Below are 16,910 nucleotides of genomic sequence, written 5' to 3'. Positions count from 1 at the left end.
CAAAGACTCAAAGATAGGGATAAGGGTGACAAAGTGGTATATAAATTCCAAATGTTCTGACACGTGTAAGTAATCCATACAAAGAACAAAACTGGGAAGGGAAAGAAAAGAACACAAGGAAAGTAGAGTGGACAGTAGGTATGAACTTCCCAGCTATACCTTTTAAGATGCCCAATGAAAGAAAACGTGAACAAAGGCTATCTCCCGAAGCTGATAAGCCAAATAATAGTTGTTTGATTGTACTTAAGAATATACAGACCAAGAGTAGATAAAACTGCCAAGTCTTGTCTTTTTAATACTAAAGATCAAAATTAAGACAAAAAATGAAATTGAATGGTGAGAGGAAGGGCAGAGGAGAGGCAGCAGCAACCAGCTATTTTAAGACCTGGTTCTCGCAGGAAGTCACTGAAGCAGATCTAAGTCAGTAGAAGACTAAGGACATTAGCAGAGAACTCATAACGATAATAAGAATGAGAAGTATTCTTAACTATCACCAGATATTGAGATATATTTTACAGCCACTATAATTAAAACAGTGTGGTGTAGACAGACACATAGAACAAAAAAAGAGAGCGTACAAAAGACTCAAGTGTGTATAGAAACCCAGTACCTTATAAAGGTGGCATCTCAAATTGCTGAGGAAAAAGTTGAACTATAATAAATTGTGTTAGGGGGGCACCTGGGTGGCTTAGTCCTTGGGCATCTGCCTTTAGTTCAGGTCATGATCTCAGGGTCCTAGGATAAAGCCCCACATCGGGCTCCCTGCTTGGCCAGAAACCTGCTTCTCCCTCTCCCACTCCTTCTGCTTGTGTTCCCTCTCTCATTATATCTCTCTGTGTTAAATAAATAAATAAAATCTTTAAATAAATAAATAGATAAATAGGACAACCAGACATAAATTTAGAAAACAGAATAAAATCAGGTCACTACTTTACATCAGGAAAAATTCAAGATAAATCAAAGTTTAAATGTTAAAAACTGAGAACATGGGAGAATTGCTTATCACCTGAGTTGAGGAAAACCTTACTAACACAAAACCTAGAAGCTATAAGAGAAAACACTGATAAATCTAACCATGTTCCTTTTCCTTAAAATGTTGGCATGACACAACACAACATAAGGTAAAAGCTAAAGGTAAATGACAAATGGTAAACTGAGATATTTGCACTCAGATAGCTAATATCCTTAACATATTAAGAATTCTTACAAACTGAGAAGAAACGACTAACAACCTGATGGAAAAGTGGGAAAACATATCAGCACCATTCCCAAAAGAAGAAACAGAAATGGTGCCCAAATGTATGAAAAGATGCCCAAACTCACTCTTATTCAGGAAACGCAAATAAGAATGACAATGAGCTATAATTTCTCATATACCAGATTGGAAACATCCCGAAGTCTGCCACTGTCCTCTACTGGCAAGGTTCTGGCAAACAGCTGAACTCCCAGGCAAAGGAATTTGATCAGATCTAAACAAAACAAAACAAAACAAAAACAAAAAACTACCCATTTATCTAGCAGTTTCACTTCTAGGAACCTACCTCCAAAATATTCCCACACAAAAATAAAAAATGACATATGAAGAAATGAATATAACACTGTATGTTAATTAACTGAAATTTAAGTAAAAACAAAAAATGGCAAATGAAAAGTTTATTTATTTTTCAACAGCAAGATACAGAACATCATACATAATATGATAATATCTGGCCAAGAAAAAAGGAGATAATTAATATATACATAATTTTTTTGTATTTACAAAAAGAGAAACTGATAAAAATGGTTACGACCAGATCAGTGGTCCTCAAATATTACATAAAATTCACCTTCTGAGCCTGACTTCCCAAATTTCTGACTTAGAAGTTCTAAGATGTGGCCCAAGAATTTGTATTTCTAACAAGTTGTTAAGTGGTGCTGAAGCAGCTGTTCTAAAACCAAACTCTGCCTCCAAATTTAAAACAAATAATAATAAACTTATCAATATATCACAATAATGACATTATAACACAAAAGATAGATTTATTTCAAGTGGTTTTTGAGGACTTCGAGTGTACATCTTAAGTGAAATGTGTTCTAATTAAAAACAGAGCTTCAGGGGCACCTGGGTGGCTCAGTGGGTTGAAGCCTCTGCCTTCGGCTCGGGTAGTGATCCCAGGGTCCTAGGATCGAGCCCCGCATCGGGCTCTCTGCTCAGTGGGGAGCCTGCTTCCTCCTCTCTCTCTCTCTGCCTGCCTCTCTGCCTACTTGTGATCTGTCAAATAAAAAAAAAAAAATCTTTAAAAACAGAGCTTCAATTAATCTTAAACTTAATTCAGTATTTCTTCATATCATTATTATTAATTTGGAACTAGTATACATGCAACTACATACATACATTTATGCATGAAGATAAATTTAAAAATAGTTCAGTATTGCTAAGAACCAAAATTATTAGTGTAAAAGAGTTTAAAGGAATTAAATGAAAATTCCATGATGTTAAATTTGAGTGGAATATTGATATTCAATAAGAGTATTTTTTCATTATTTTCTTTTCAAAATATGTATTCCTTATCTTTACAACTGCAAAGATCTTGAGAACACTGACCGCCCAAAGCAAGAGAGCCCCCAGTGCCCACTTTCTGGTGTCTAAGTAGCATTTCCCACTAAAATGACCCACAGCTCTATGGCAGAATTCTGATTCTAGATTTGGAGAAGAAAATGCATTAAATGAGTTAGTGGCTAGTTATGCCAGAAAACAAGGAGATAATCAAAGACTAATGGGACATATAGAAGCAAACATAAACAAGCAGGAGTGAATAGAATCCCATTGGCAAAAATATGTTAACAATGAATAAAAATAGTAACTGAAACTAATTAATTAGAATTCATGATTTCATTCCATCACTTAAAAATAAAAATCCCCAATGCATACACATACAAAAATCTAGTTGATCACCATTGTGTTTAAAATATTTCTTTACTTTGAAAACGGGCAGTAGAAAGAAAAGCATTAGGCATTTGTCCTGCCTCTGGTCTGCCCAGTAACTAAATAGCCCTAATTGAATGATGTGAAGTTCTTTTCCACAGAAAAAAATCCAGTTAAAGAAATTAAAAAAAAAAGAAAATCACTATTTTGCCTAATGAAATAATTCAGGCAGTTTTCATCAGTAGAAGAAATTTCGAGACACAAAGTTGATGAGTAATTTTAGCATGTTAGCATCACAAGAGTGTGACGACTAGACACTAGCACCATGTGTGTTCTACAAGGCACCAGCACCACAACTGTTTGCCAATAAAGTTGAACACGCACCACATCTAGCATAGAGATCCAACTTTAGTTAACAAGAAATACAAGATAGAGCAACAAGTTAAATGTCACCAACAGAAAGCACAGGGACAAATCCAGAACATGGAACATTCTGCAGGACACTCAATCTTTCAATAAATCAACAACAAGGAAGATGTGAAACCAGATCAAGAAATTCAACCAAATTCAGAGTGAGGGACCTGTGTGAACAAATCAAATGTAAAAAGATATTTTTGAACATTTGGAGAACTATAAATACATTAGAATATATGAAGAATTATTCATTTTACTGGGGGTGATAATGGTTTCATGATTTTTAAAGCCCATTTTTAAGCAGTGCATACTAGTATATGTCAGAGTAAAATAACACAATGTTTGGGAATTGCTTTAAAATATTTTAGCAAAAAAGAAGAATGGATGAAACCAGTGATGCAAAATGTTGATGGCTATTGAAGCAAGCCTGTGAGTATTCATTATAATACCCTTCCGATTTTTATGTATATTCAAAACTCCAAAATACATTTGAAATAGTGGAATTGAAAAAGTGGACCCAAAGAACTCTGTCATTTCTTGTAAAAGTATTTCATGTTACTTTCACAAAGTACCAAGAATCTGAATCACTGATAATTACTGCTTTCTAATCATTTAAGAATTTAATGAAAATTCCAGTGCAATAGAAAACATCCTAGAATAAAAGTCCAAAGGGAAACCTGGAGCCACTCCCTGATATTAATCTTCTGAATTTGGACAAATCATTTAATCTTTTCAGATCTGGTGATATATAAACTCGGGAAACCAGACAGGATAACTTCAAGTCTTATTTTTACCTCCAGTCACCAGAAAGTAGTATGAATGTACATTTACAGGTAAGTAGAAGGCATAGAACAAGGTAGCCAAAAAAGTGTGAAACAGCAGTTAACCAGAATAACTTCCATGAGTTCCCCTCAGTGAAGTAAATAAGTAAGATTACATTTTTCTAAGATGTCTCCTAGTTCTAAAATTCTGTGACATGTAATAGCTGTAGCCATAGTCCAGACCAAAAAAAAAGGAGAGTTTTGTATCAAACCCTAGTGGCTGACTCTTAAAATATTACAGGCAATCATTCAACAAAGAATTTCTGAAAGACAACTACATACCAGAAATTGGTAAATTCCTTGTTTTCATGGTGTTTTTACTCTACTAGGAGGAGTCAGTTTTAATCAATGATTTTTAAAGTTACATATCACACGATCATTATATAGTACCTGAAAATAATATAATGTTATATGTCAACTATAATTCATTTAAAAAAAAAAATATGTCAAGTGGTAAGTATTATGAAGAAAAGTAAGTGAGTAGGGTGAGGAGGCAGCTGTTTTAGATTGGTTTCCAGGAAAGCATGTGTCATAAGATGACACTCGGGCAGGAGCCTGAAGCAATTTGAGGGAGGGAACCACATGGATATCTAAGGAGAAGGCCCTGGAGGATGGAGGAGCACATGCAAAGACCCTGAGGCAGGACAACATTTCATGCCCAAGAAGGACAAGGACGCAAGTGTGGCAGGAGTAGACCGAACCTGAAGAACAGGTGGAGATAGGTCAGACAGATAACAGGGCCACTCCATGACCCTGGTAATCCAGGGCAAGGACTCAGGCTCCTTAGTGTCTCTGAAAGGGAAGTCATTGTAAGATTTTAATGGAGGAATGCCATGTTTCAAAAGGATCTCTCACTTTGCTGAGTATAGTGTAGACTGTGAAGAAACAAGGGAATACTGGAGGAGGAAATTAGAAGATAATAATCCAGGAATGAAGTTATGGTGGTTTGGACAGGAGGAGGTGTGAGAAATACAGTCAGGCATGGTCAGGTGTGGGAGGAACAGGTTTGAGGGAGGAAATTCATTTTGGACCTGTCAAATGTGAAATGGGATTAAATGAATCATCTGAGATGTGAGTGAGAAGAAATCAGGTCTAATGGCTAAGACATGATGCATCCTAACTTTAGAGGGTGGGAAGACGAGCAAGATCCGGTAAAGGAGATTGAGGTAGGCGGACAATCTTGAAAGAGTAGAAACCTGGAGGCCACGTGAAGAAAGTGTGTCAAGTAGGAGGGACTGATGACTATGTTAAAGGCTTCTGATATGCCCAAAAATGAGAGAGGCAAATAATTGGATTTGGCAATTTGGAAATCATGGGTGACCCTAATAACCCTTATAATTCTGTATCGCTGAGAATATTTTACACATAGTATATTTTAAAAATATTTTGTTGAGGGGAACCTGGGTGGCTCAGTCAGTTAAGTGTCTGCCTTTGGCTCAGGTCATGGTTCCAGGGTCCTGGGATCGAGTCCAGCATCGGACTCCCTGCTCAGCCAGAAGCCTGCTTCTCCCTCTCCCACTCCCCCTGTTTGCGTTCTCTCTCTCTTGTATGTCTCTCTCTGTCAAAGAAATGAACAAAATCTTTAAAAATATATATATAGTAGAATGAATGAAAAGATACAGCTAAATACCATAATTCTAAAGTTTCCATAGAATTCTGCAGTTGAGCTACTTAAAAATACAGGATAACATAAGTTATTTCTCTGATTTAGCAAGACAAAAGTACAAAAGAAATAAACTCGATACAAACAGGTTGCGCAAATGCTTGAGATGCACCGGTGAAATTCTTCACATATGATTTAAAATAATTTTTAATGCTGTTGTGTTTATTTTGATGAATAATTTTCTTTTCATTAAAAATATATAAAAGCAAAACTCACCAGATAGCCTGCAGGAAGAGATAGTAATGTGTACGATTAACATAAAAACATTAGCTTCTAAAAGATAGCTACACTAAGAAGTATCCTGCCTCCAGGGCGACCAGGCAACCAGAGATCCCAAGGTAGACTTTCCAAATACCTGCTTAGAAACTGGCTTATTTTTCCAGATCTAGTCCAGTGTTTTTAATTAAGCGAAAGATCACATAGCATACTTTACGTCATTTCATTCTGGGAAGAGGTTTAACACCAATACTGAGACGATGGAGAAATGGGAGAAGGGAGGGAATGAGTACAAAAAACTGGATCTGAAAACCTGTGAAGATTTTTCTAAAATAGCTTCACATTTGACTAAGTGTGCTGAGTACCCTGAAAATCAAAATTTATATTTCAGCAGTATTAATCAATTAACAAGTATTTGAACCACATACTCTAGGCGATACTAAGAAATATAAGAAATGATCGACATATAATCACCTGATTTACAGCAAACTGCACAGCTCACATTAGTGTCAGTAATTTAAATGTACCTAATACCTGAGCATCTTATATAGGCCAAAAATGAAGTATGAAGTATGAAGAAAGTACTATGAAGTAGTAATTATTTTTTCCCTTACTTCAAGGTAAGAGCAGGTTAGTTGAAATTGCTGATGAAGGTGAAGGGAAGTTAAACAACTAGGCAGCAAGTCAATTTTGAGGGTTAGGAAAGGCCTTTCTTTATACCCTGGAGAGAGGACAAGAAAGCAGTGTTAGGTTTTGTGACCAACAGAATTAAGAAAATAAAGGGGAAACGCAATGCACAAGGAATAATTAAGCTAATTGGAATACAGACTGGGTATTATAATTATTCATAATTATTAGGAAACCCTTAATGTTAATGGTGTTAGTTATTAACATTAATAGGAAATGTTAATTTTAACATAGGATATTGTGTTTACATAGAACATGTTCTTATCATTTAGAGATGTCATATGACATATTTGGGAGCAAAAACATCATGATATTATTTATCTAAACCACTTCAGAAAATCAAAGCACAAGGAGTAAAATGCAAGTGTATCAGATACTTTTGCCTATTGTAAATATTTGTTGAGGGTGGCACAGTTGGTTCAGTGTCCAACTCTCAATTTTGGCTGGGGTCATGATCTCAGGGTTGTGAGACTGAGCCCGGTGTCAGGCTGTGCACTCAGTGCCGAGTCTGCTTGAGATTCTCTCTCTCTCTCCCTCTGCCCTGCCTGCTCCTGCACGTTCTCTCTCTCTCTCTCAACTAAATAAATCTTTAAAAAAAAAAAAAAATTGTCTGCTGTGCAACTTCAGTCCACGAAAGTTGGGGGGATTTTTGTCCGTCTCTCCATCAACAGATACATAATTTCTGAGAACTGTGGCAGGGTATAATCACAGTTCAGCTGAGAATTAAATGTGTTTTTAGGCTGCTAATCATGTTGACAGAATATGTCATATAAGCAGATTTTTCTCTCATATACAATATTAGTCTTTATAATGAAAAAGACCTCACATTAAAAAATATATTTAACTTTTGGGGTACCTGGGTGGTTCAGTCGATTCAGCTTCTGACTCTTGATTTTGGCTCACGTCATGATCTCAGGTTCGTGGGATGGAGCCATCTCTCCCTCTCTTCTGCCCCTCCTCACCCCTCTCTCTCTCCCTCCCAATCTTGAATATATATATATATATATATATATATATATATATATATAATACATATTATATTTATTTTATATTTTATATTTTTATATTATTATACTAATTTTGGAATGTCCCTATTCTTGAACACTGTATGTCCCTCCTCTACATTTATATTTAGGTCTTGCTTTAATATCTTTTTATAATGTTTTCTAATTCTCCACAAAATGGTCTTCCACTTCATTTGTTATATGGTTTTCTAGGTGTGTTATTTTGTTGATATTATTGTTCGTGGTGATCATTTTTATTTTTTAATATTCTATTTAATGCCAATATAAATAGCAATATACACATAGATTTAGATCTACATATTTACCCAATATATTATGCTGGTCTTATATCTGGGAACCAGGCTAAGCTCTATTACCTTTAAATTCTTTTGAGTTTCTACATAAACGATCAAGGAATCTGTGAATCTCTCTAATTCTTATATGCATATTTCTCTTTCTGGTCTTGTTGCTCTGGCTAATGTCTTTAATGCAATGTTAAATAAAAATGGTAGCAGCAGGAATTTTTTCCTGTTCCTAATTTTAGACAGAAATGTTTTCTAAAGTATATAAAATAAGTACATCTTTTTATCTGTTGTGTGTATTTCACTTTATTTAGGTATCCTTTATAGGCTAAGGAATGACCTTCTATATTTAATGTTAGAGCCTATATCACAAATTAAATTATAGTGACTATGAAATTGTTCTCCCTTAATCTACTATACTACTATGGCAGCTTACATTAATTATATTGCACTCCTGAAATATTCTAACTTGGTCAAGTTGCATAATTTCCTCTATACCTTGATGGATTTACTAATATTTTATTTAGGATTATTATACTGATGTCATGCATAAAATTGGTCAAATTTTCCTTTCTCATATTATCTTTATCTAGTTTTGTCTTCAAAATTATACCAGCCTCATCAAAAGAGGCAGAGAATGTTTCCCTTTTGTAAGTGGTTGTAAGATCGGAATTTTCTGTTCCTGATGTGTTTGCAGAACTTGCCAATAAAACCCACTAGTATTTATGAGAGGGATAATTTTTTATTGTTGATTCAACTTTTTTATGCCTTATCTGTATCCTACAAATTTTCAGATGTAATGTTTTTATTTTACAGTGTTAATAAGTATTTTCTAACTTCTCTTATAATCTCTCCTATGAGCAAAAAGTTGGTTTCAAATGCTTTTAGCTTCTAAACATATTTAGTTATCTGTTTTGTTACAGACTTGTAATTCAATTATATTGGTCAGAGAATGTGGTCTCCACACCAGGTCTTAAATATTTGCTGAAACTTGGTTTATGGATGAAACTATTTTCCACCTTTATAAAATTTCAATGTGTGCTTAAAAAGAATTCTCCTGTGGTTGACAGCAATGTTCTGTATATGTCCATTAAATTAAGCTTGTTGATTCTGTTCTGTTTTTTTTTTTTTTAAAGATTTTATTTATTTGTTTGACAGACAGAGACCACAAGTAGGCAGAGAGGCAGACAATGGGAGAGGGAGAAGCAGGCTCCCTGCTGAGCAGAGAGCCCAATGTGGGGCTTTATCCCAGCACCCTGAGATGATGACCTGAGCCAAAGGCAGCGGCTTAACCCACTGAGCCACCCAGGAGCCCCAATTCTGTTTTTGTTTTATTTTGTTCAATTTCCTTGATCATGTTTTGTCCACTTGATCCATCAAATACTGAAAGAAATGTGTTACACTTTTCAAATATGATAGTGAATTTGTCTTGTTTCTTTTATAATTCTATGAGTTTTTACCTTATATAACTTGAAAATGTTTTCATGGAGCATATATACTTGCAATTATTATTATATTGCAATTATGTATATTATTTATTACATATATCAGCCCATTTAAAAAGATTGTGATTACTGATATATTTGCATTTATTTCAAATGTTTTATTTTGTTCTTTTTAATTGTGTTGTTTTACAATAATTCTTTCCACCCTTTCTTGTCTTCTCCTGGAGTGATGGACTATCTCCATTCCATATTTCCCTTTTTCCTCTTTGAAAGTCATAGTCTATCATAGCCTTATAATAAGAACCCTAGAGATAGCAACATGCATATATAACTTTTTAAAAAAGATTTATTTATTTATTTATTTATTTATTTATTTGACAGAGATCACAAGTAGGCAGAGAGGCAGGCAGAGAGAGAGGAGGAAGAAGGCTCCCTGCTGAGCAGAGAGCCCAATGCGGGGCTGGATCCCAGGAGCCTGAGACCATGGCCTGAGCCAAAGGCAGAGGCTTTAACCAACTGAGCCACCCAGGTGCCCCGCATATATAACTTTTTTAAAAGTTTAAAGATAGTCAATGTTTTCACTCTCCTACTGAATAATACAAGTACCAAAAATGTTTTAACTCCAACCACCATCCCCTTCTACTTATATGCTGTTGACTTATTCATGTTGTTTATTTATACTATCTCTCTTTTCTACTCTGCTCTGTGCTGAGATTCCACAAACTATATTTCCCAGATTTCTTGCCTGCTGACTTCCTACTGGGCCATTAAAAGGAAGGTAAAAGGTTAGGAGAGAAGAGAAAAGCATTCCTTCCAATTTTTCAGTTCTGGGTGGCATGGCCCATCAGCAACTTCGTTGTTCAGCCCTCCCCGACTCCCAGAAGTCCTAATGCGAGCCTTGGCAGTCTCCCTCTAGCGGCTTCCAGAGGAACTTCCTCTAAGAAGTCCGGCTTACTACAAGTAGAAAAATTAGTAAGGGTGAAAATAAAAGGCAGGTTCCAAAATAAATATGGCGTTACAATGACACCTTGTGGATATTAGCAGTATAGCATGGACCCATCTGTGAAAAGTAGCATTAGCTCTATAAAGATACTAGGTTTTTTGGAATTTAAAACAGAAACAAATAAACAAAAACAAAAACAAAACATGTTTTAGTTAAACTAGAAAAATGAAAAACAAACATAGGACAGGAGAAAGTACAAGTTGGTGAAATCATGTTTCTATTCCTTGTACTGCACAACACTAAATCACTTCTTTAAAAGATAAGTAAGTTTGCTTCCGTTCAGTTTACTGTCATTTTTAATTTCAGGTTTAAAGACCTGATTTTTTTCTTCAAATAAATCTACGATCCTCACCCTTTTCTTACAATTAATTTTTTTCCTATTTATTATATACTTTTCCTTGTGTTCTGCAGATTTCTACCTTTTTCAAAATTAAAATTTTCAACTTGTCACAAAGAAAAACAACTTTTAGAAATCTAATCTAGAAAATTAGCTGTGTTCTTGTATGAGATGAAGACATTAGCCCTGATATAATCATAGTTCATCCATGAATTTTTCTAAATTTTCCCTTTCTTAAATAACTTTCGGGGGGGGTTGGGTTTTTTGTGTTTTTTTTTTTTAAGATTTTATTTATTTATTTGACAGAGAGAGAGGTAACACAAGCAGGGGGAGTGGGAGAGGGGAAAGCAAGCTCCTTGTGAGCAGGGAGCCCGATGTGGGGCTCCATCCCAGAACCCTGGGATCATGACCTAAGCCGAAGGCAGACACCCACTGACTGAGCCACACAGGTGCCCCATAACTTTCTGGTTTCTAAAACCATCTGTTACTATGATGTGTATGCCACCTATAACTTCAAAAGAATATAATCACTTTCATGTTTTAAAATTAAATTAGTATGGGGGCATGTGTATGTATGTATACCTTAAATGTATGCCTTCGGCTCAGGTCATGGTCTCAGGGTCTGGGGGTCTAGCCCCACATGGGGTTCCCTGCTCAGCGGGGAATCTGCTTCTCCCTCTCCTCCCAGCTCCTCCTCTCTCTCTTGCTGTCTGTGTCTCTCTCAAATAAATAAAAGAATTTAAAAATAAATAAATAAGTAAATAGTTTAATTAAATTAGTATCAGAAGAAGTTTAGTAGGCCATATAACATATTAGAAAACAAGATAATAGGTTTAAAAAGACCTAAATTCAAGGCTAGCCTTTCCATTTAATAGTAAAATCAGGGCAAGTTACCTAACTTCATTAGCCTCAGTATAATCATCTGTAAAATGGGGATTACAACACAACTCACAAATTAAACAATACTAAATAGGAAAATGTACATAAAATATTTATATATTGTAAAGCATTCTGTAGATTCAAGTAGTTGAGGTAACATGCATTATGCTCAGTATTTTTATACACAAGAGTCTACTTATTTTAGAATTTTGTCTGGAAGAAATTTTAAATTGTCCCTTACATGCACCTGGCAAATAATCATCACATAAGTCTATTTTCACTGGGTCTATTTTTACTAGATACTCTGAGAGATATAAAGGCAAATAATATCCAATGACTGGCTTAAAGATTTATAATTTTTTTGAGGATTCATGTGCACCTGATACACTAAATTACAAAAAGAGATTTAACTATTCTTTTTTTTTTTTTTTAAAGATTGTATTTATTTATTCGACAGACAGAGATCACAAGTAGGCAGAGAGGCAGGCAAAGAGAGAGAGAGGAGGAAGCAGGCTCCCCGCAGAGCAGAGAGCCCGATGTGGGGCTCGATCCCAGGACCCTGGGATCATGACCTGAGCCGAAGACAGAGGCCTTAACCCACTGAGCCACCCAGGCGCCCCGAGATTTAACTATTCTTAAGGTGACATCACAAAAAAAGTGTTCAACTGGGTTTGGTAGAACACAGATGAGGAAGGAAATTTAATGATGGAAAAAATGCTGTAAACAAAGGAATACCTTGATTTTTCCTGACTTAGCACTACTCCAGTATTTACTGTTAATAAATGCTATTATTAATTTTTGGTTCTTAACTATATGTTCCTTTAACATACAGTTTTGCATTCCTAACTATAACTTTGTCTCCTAGCTGTTTAATTTAGGATTTCTGCATGGGTGTTCAGTTAAGCTTGGTCAGTGATTTCTTTTTCTGTTCTAATACTGCATTGTTACCAATGTCACATTACCTTTTTAAAAATGAATTAGTGCCTCATCTTTTTTCATGTTCTCTAACAGTTTGTATAAAATGGGAATAATCTGTTAGTTCAAAATTTAGTATCACATGCCATTCGATAGTGGAAAACTTTGCAATATCCACTTCCCTTTTGTGACAATTTCTCTGTTCAGATTTTCTATTTCTTCTTAGGCCTATTTTGTTCAAATATATTTCAAAAAAACTTTTCTGCATTTTCTAGTTTTTCAAATTTATCAGCAGCATAATATGCTAGTCAGCATAGCTACAATAACGCCATGCAATGAATCACCCCAAACTTAATGGTATAAAGCAACATTTAATTGAGCTCATATACCCATAAGACAGTTGGGCATTGGCTGATCTCTGGGTTTGGCTGAGCTTGGCTCCATATCTGAGGCTATGCCTCACATCCTCCTTGGACTACCTAAGGATACCTACGACATGTTCTTCCTCCAGTAGACAGAAGTGCAAGGGGGATATGTGAAAATGTATGATACCTCTTGATATCTAGGTTCACAACTGAACATTGTTAATTCTGCTGACCAGTGAAAGCAAGTCACATGGCCCAGCCCTGTATCAGGAATGGAGGTGGACTACTCTACCTTTACCAGAAGGAACTGCAAATTTATGTATCAAAGAGCAGTGATATAGGGAAGGATGAAGTGAGACCAATTATGCAAAATACCATAGATTGTACTGTAGATTGTATCCTGTGTCCTTTTTTTTCTTTTCTTTTCTTTTTTTTTTTTTCTCCTTTTCTTCTCTTCCCCTTGATAAATCATACCAAAGATTCTTATAGAAGGGCCTGGGTGGCTCAATGGGTGAAGTGTCTGCCTCCAGCTCAGGTCATAATCCCAGGGTCCTGAGACTGAGCCCTGCATCAGGCTCTCTGCTCTGCGGGGAGCCTGCTTCTCCCTCTCCCTCATCACAAGTTAATAAATAAACTCTTTTAAAAATTTATCTTTTGTTGTTGATTCTTTTTAATCCCATTGAGGTCAGTGAACAAGGTATATACATTATGTTTGGGATTTTGGGGGCATTTGTGGAAAACTTCCTCTTTGGTTGATTTTCAAAAAAATTCTATGTTGAAAAGGACAAGCATTCCCTTTTTGTTGGGTGCAGAGTTGTACATGTATATTACATTCTGCTTGTTAATTATCCTAGATGTCTGTATTCTTATTTTCTGCCTACTAAATTTTCAGTGTTAGAGAGATGTGTAAAAACTCCCAGTCAGCTGTACTAGGCCATTTCTCTTTATACTTCTATCAGTTTTGTTTTATAAAGTCTCACCCCATGCTGCTCCTGCATAAAGGTTAATGATATTACGCATTCTTGGTAATCTGTTGGATTTTTTCCATATAAAACAACTTTCTTCAGCCTTTTTCACTTGGGCGATTAAAAGCCCAGAAGCTGACTGTTACCAAGAGGAGCACATCCTGGTGTTCCTGGGCATCTGTACTAAAAGCTATGCACAATAAGGGAGACTAGGAGATGCCAAATAGTGGCTTGCAAAGTCAAGTAAGAAACCTTTCAAACTACATAGCAAGAAAATAAGTAAATAAAGATAAACCACCAAAGAGATTCAAGAGGGAAACAAGGAAAAAAAAAAAAAAGAGGGAAGAGGGAAAGAATTGGAGAATTAGAGGATAAATCTAAGAAATCTATTATGCAAACAAACATCCCAGAAATAAAAGAAAAATCAGACGAAACAGGTTATAATTAAAGAAATAAGAGAAGAACTTTTCCCAGCGCTTAAGAAAGACCTAAATTTCCCAGAAGGACTGATTAATACACACAAACACACACACACATGCACACACACATGCATATACACATACAGCCAGAGGTACATTCTAGAAATTCCTAAACTCCGAGGATAAGGTAAAAACTTTATAAGCATTCAGAAAGAAGAAAAAGTTGCCTAATGAGACTGAACCAACATCAGAAGACAAAACAGAGGGAAGATGGAGGAGCAGGAGGACCATACACTCACCTTGTGCCACAGATACACTTAGATAACACCCACATCAGTGTAAATAACCCAGAAAATGACCCAAGGACTGGCAGAACAGACTCTCCACCGCTCACTATAAAGGAGAGGCCATATCAAAGACGGTACACTGTTGGGAACACTGAGGGACACTATTGGGAACCAGGGTGATCTACAAGACCATCCATGGGAGGGAGGGACAGGACAATCAGACAAGGGAGAGGAGCAGAGCCCATATTGGGCACCCCAGGCATGGGGGACCAATACCCAGAAGATGAGTCCCTGCAACATTTGGCTTTGAAAAACAGAGGGTCTTGACTTCACAAGTTCCTACAACCAATGGGGCTTAACGCCTGGAACTTTAATATCAGCTGGCCTGGCTCTGGGAGAGCAGGGAGGAAGACAGAAAATTGAGTCCTCTCCCATAAAGAGACCACAAGTAATAGTCCTGCTAACACACAGTATAGGAGCAATTTGAAAATTGTCTGGGTTATAAAGAAGATTTGTTTGCTAATCTCAGAGCATGTGCTAAAGGGGCAGAGATCTTTAGGAGACTACTCCAAGGAAAAAAAGAGCTGGTGGGCACCTCCCCCACCCCCCCAACCCACCTAGACACAGGAACACCTGCAGGAAATAGTGCAGCCTTGACACTCTCCACCTAGCTTATTAACAATGCGTCTAGGCCCCACCCCCTTCTGCAGACAGCCCAATCCAACCCACCTTCAGCAGGTGGGTGTGGTTATCTTTCCCTGTCCCCAGGGCAGGAGTCATTTTGGAGTGGTGCTGACACTTGTTGGGGCTGCTTCCACCTGCCGTGCTTGAGATGCCCACTTTGGATGATTCCCAAAAACAGTGAGTTGGAGGGGGTTGGGTCTGCAGGAAAGTTTGGGAACAGGGGTTGGCGTGTTAGCAAGGTTTGCACAGGTCTATTGTGGGAGGGGATGTTGGAGCCACTTGGGAAAGCTCCTGCTGAATGTGGGTTGGATTGGGCACCTGGGTGGCTCAGTTGGTTTGGCTCAGGTCATGATCTCAGGGTCATAGGACTGAGCCCTGGGTTGGGCCCATGCTCAGTGCTGAGTCTACTTAGAATTCTATCTCTTCCTGTGACCCTCCTCCGACTTAGGTTCTCTGAATGAACGAATAAAGTATTTAAAAAAAAAAATACAAAGGGTGACAGAATGGATAAAAAAAAGCCAGACCCATCAATATGCTGCCTACAAGAGACTCATTTCAAATCTAAAGACAGATGAATACTGAAAGCAAAGGGATGGAAAAGGATTTATCAGGCAAATGGAAGTGAAAAGCTGGGGTAGTCATACTTATACAGGACAAAATGGACTTTAAAACAAAGACTATACCAAGAGACAAAGAAGGATACTATATAATCATAAGGAGAAAAAAATCCAACAAGAAGATATAACAATTATAAATATTTATGCACTCAACATGGGAGCACCCAAATATATTAAGCAGTTAATAACAAACCTTAAAGAAGTAGTCAATAGAACACAATAATAGTAGGGAACATTAATACCCCACCTACTCAATAAACAAATCATCCAAACAAAAAACTAATAAGGAAATGGTGACTTTGAATGACACATTAGACCAGATAGTTCTAACAGATTTATTCAGAACATTCCATCCTAAAACAGTGGAATACACATTCTTTTCAAGTGCACATGGAACATTCTCCAGAATAGATCATGTGTTAGGCCACAAAACAAGTCTCAAGAAATTCAGAAAGACTGACATCATACCATAATCGTTTCTGACCATGACACTATGAAACTAAAAGTCAACCACAAGACAAAATCTGGAAAGACCATAAATGCATGCAGGGTAAATAGCATATGCTACTAAACAGTGATCAGGTAACCCAAGAAATCAAAGAAGAAAGCAAAAATACATGGAAACAAATATAAATGAAACCACAATGGTCCAAAAATCTTTAGGATGAAAAAAAATTGTTCTAAGAAGGAAGTTTATAACAATACAGGTTTATACCTCAAGAAGTAAGAAAAATCTAAAATAAACATCCTAACCTAAAAAAAAAAAAAAAAAAAACAACAACAACAAAAAACACATAAAAACCAATAATAAACAAAAACCTAACCTGACACCTAAAAGAGCTAGAAAAAGAACAAACAAAACCCCAAACCAGTAGAAGGAAGGAAAAAATTAAAAACATCAGAGTAGAAATAAACAAAATAGAAAATTAAAAAACAGTAAGACAGTGAAACCAGGTGCTGATTCTTTGAAAAGAGCAACAAA

Source organism: Enhydra lutris, unplaced genomic scaffold, assembly GCF_002288905.1.
Source record: "Enhydra lutris kenyoni isolate GAN:26980312 unplaced genomic scaffold, ASM228890v2 scaffoldscaffold16, whole genome shotgun sequence".
In the NCBI taxonomy this organism is placed as follows: domain Eukaryota; kingdom Metazoa; phylum Chordata; class Mammalia; order Carnivora; family Mustelidae; genus Enhydra; species Enhydra lutris.
Note: the sequence above shows the minus strand (reverse complement) of the source record.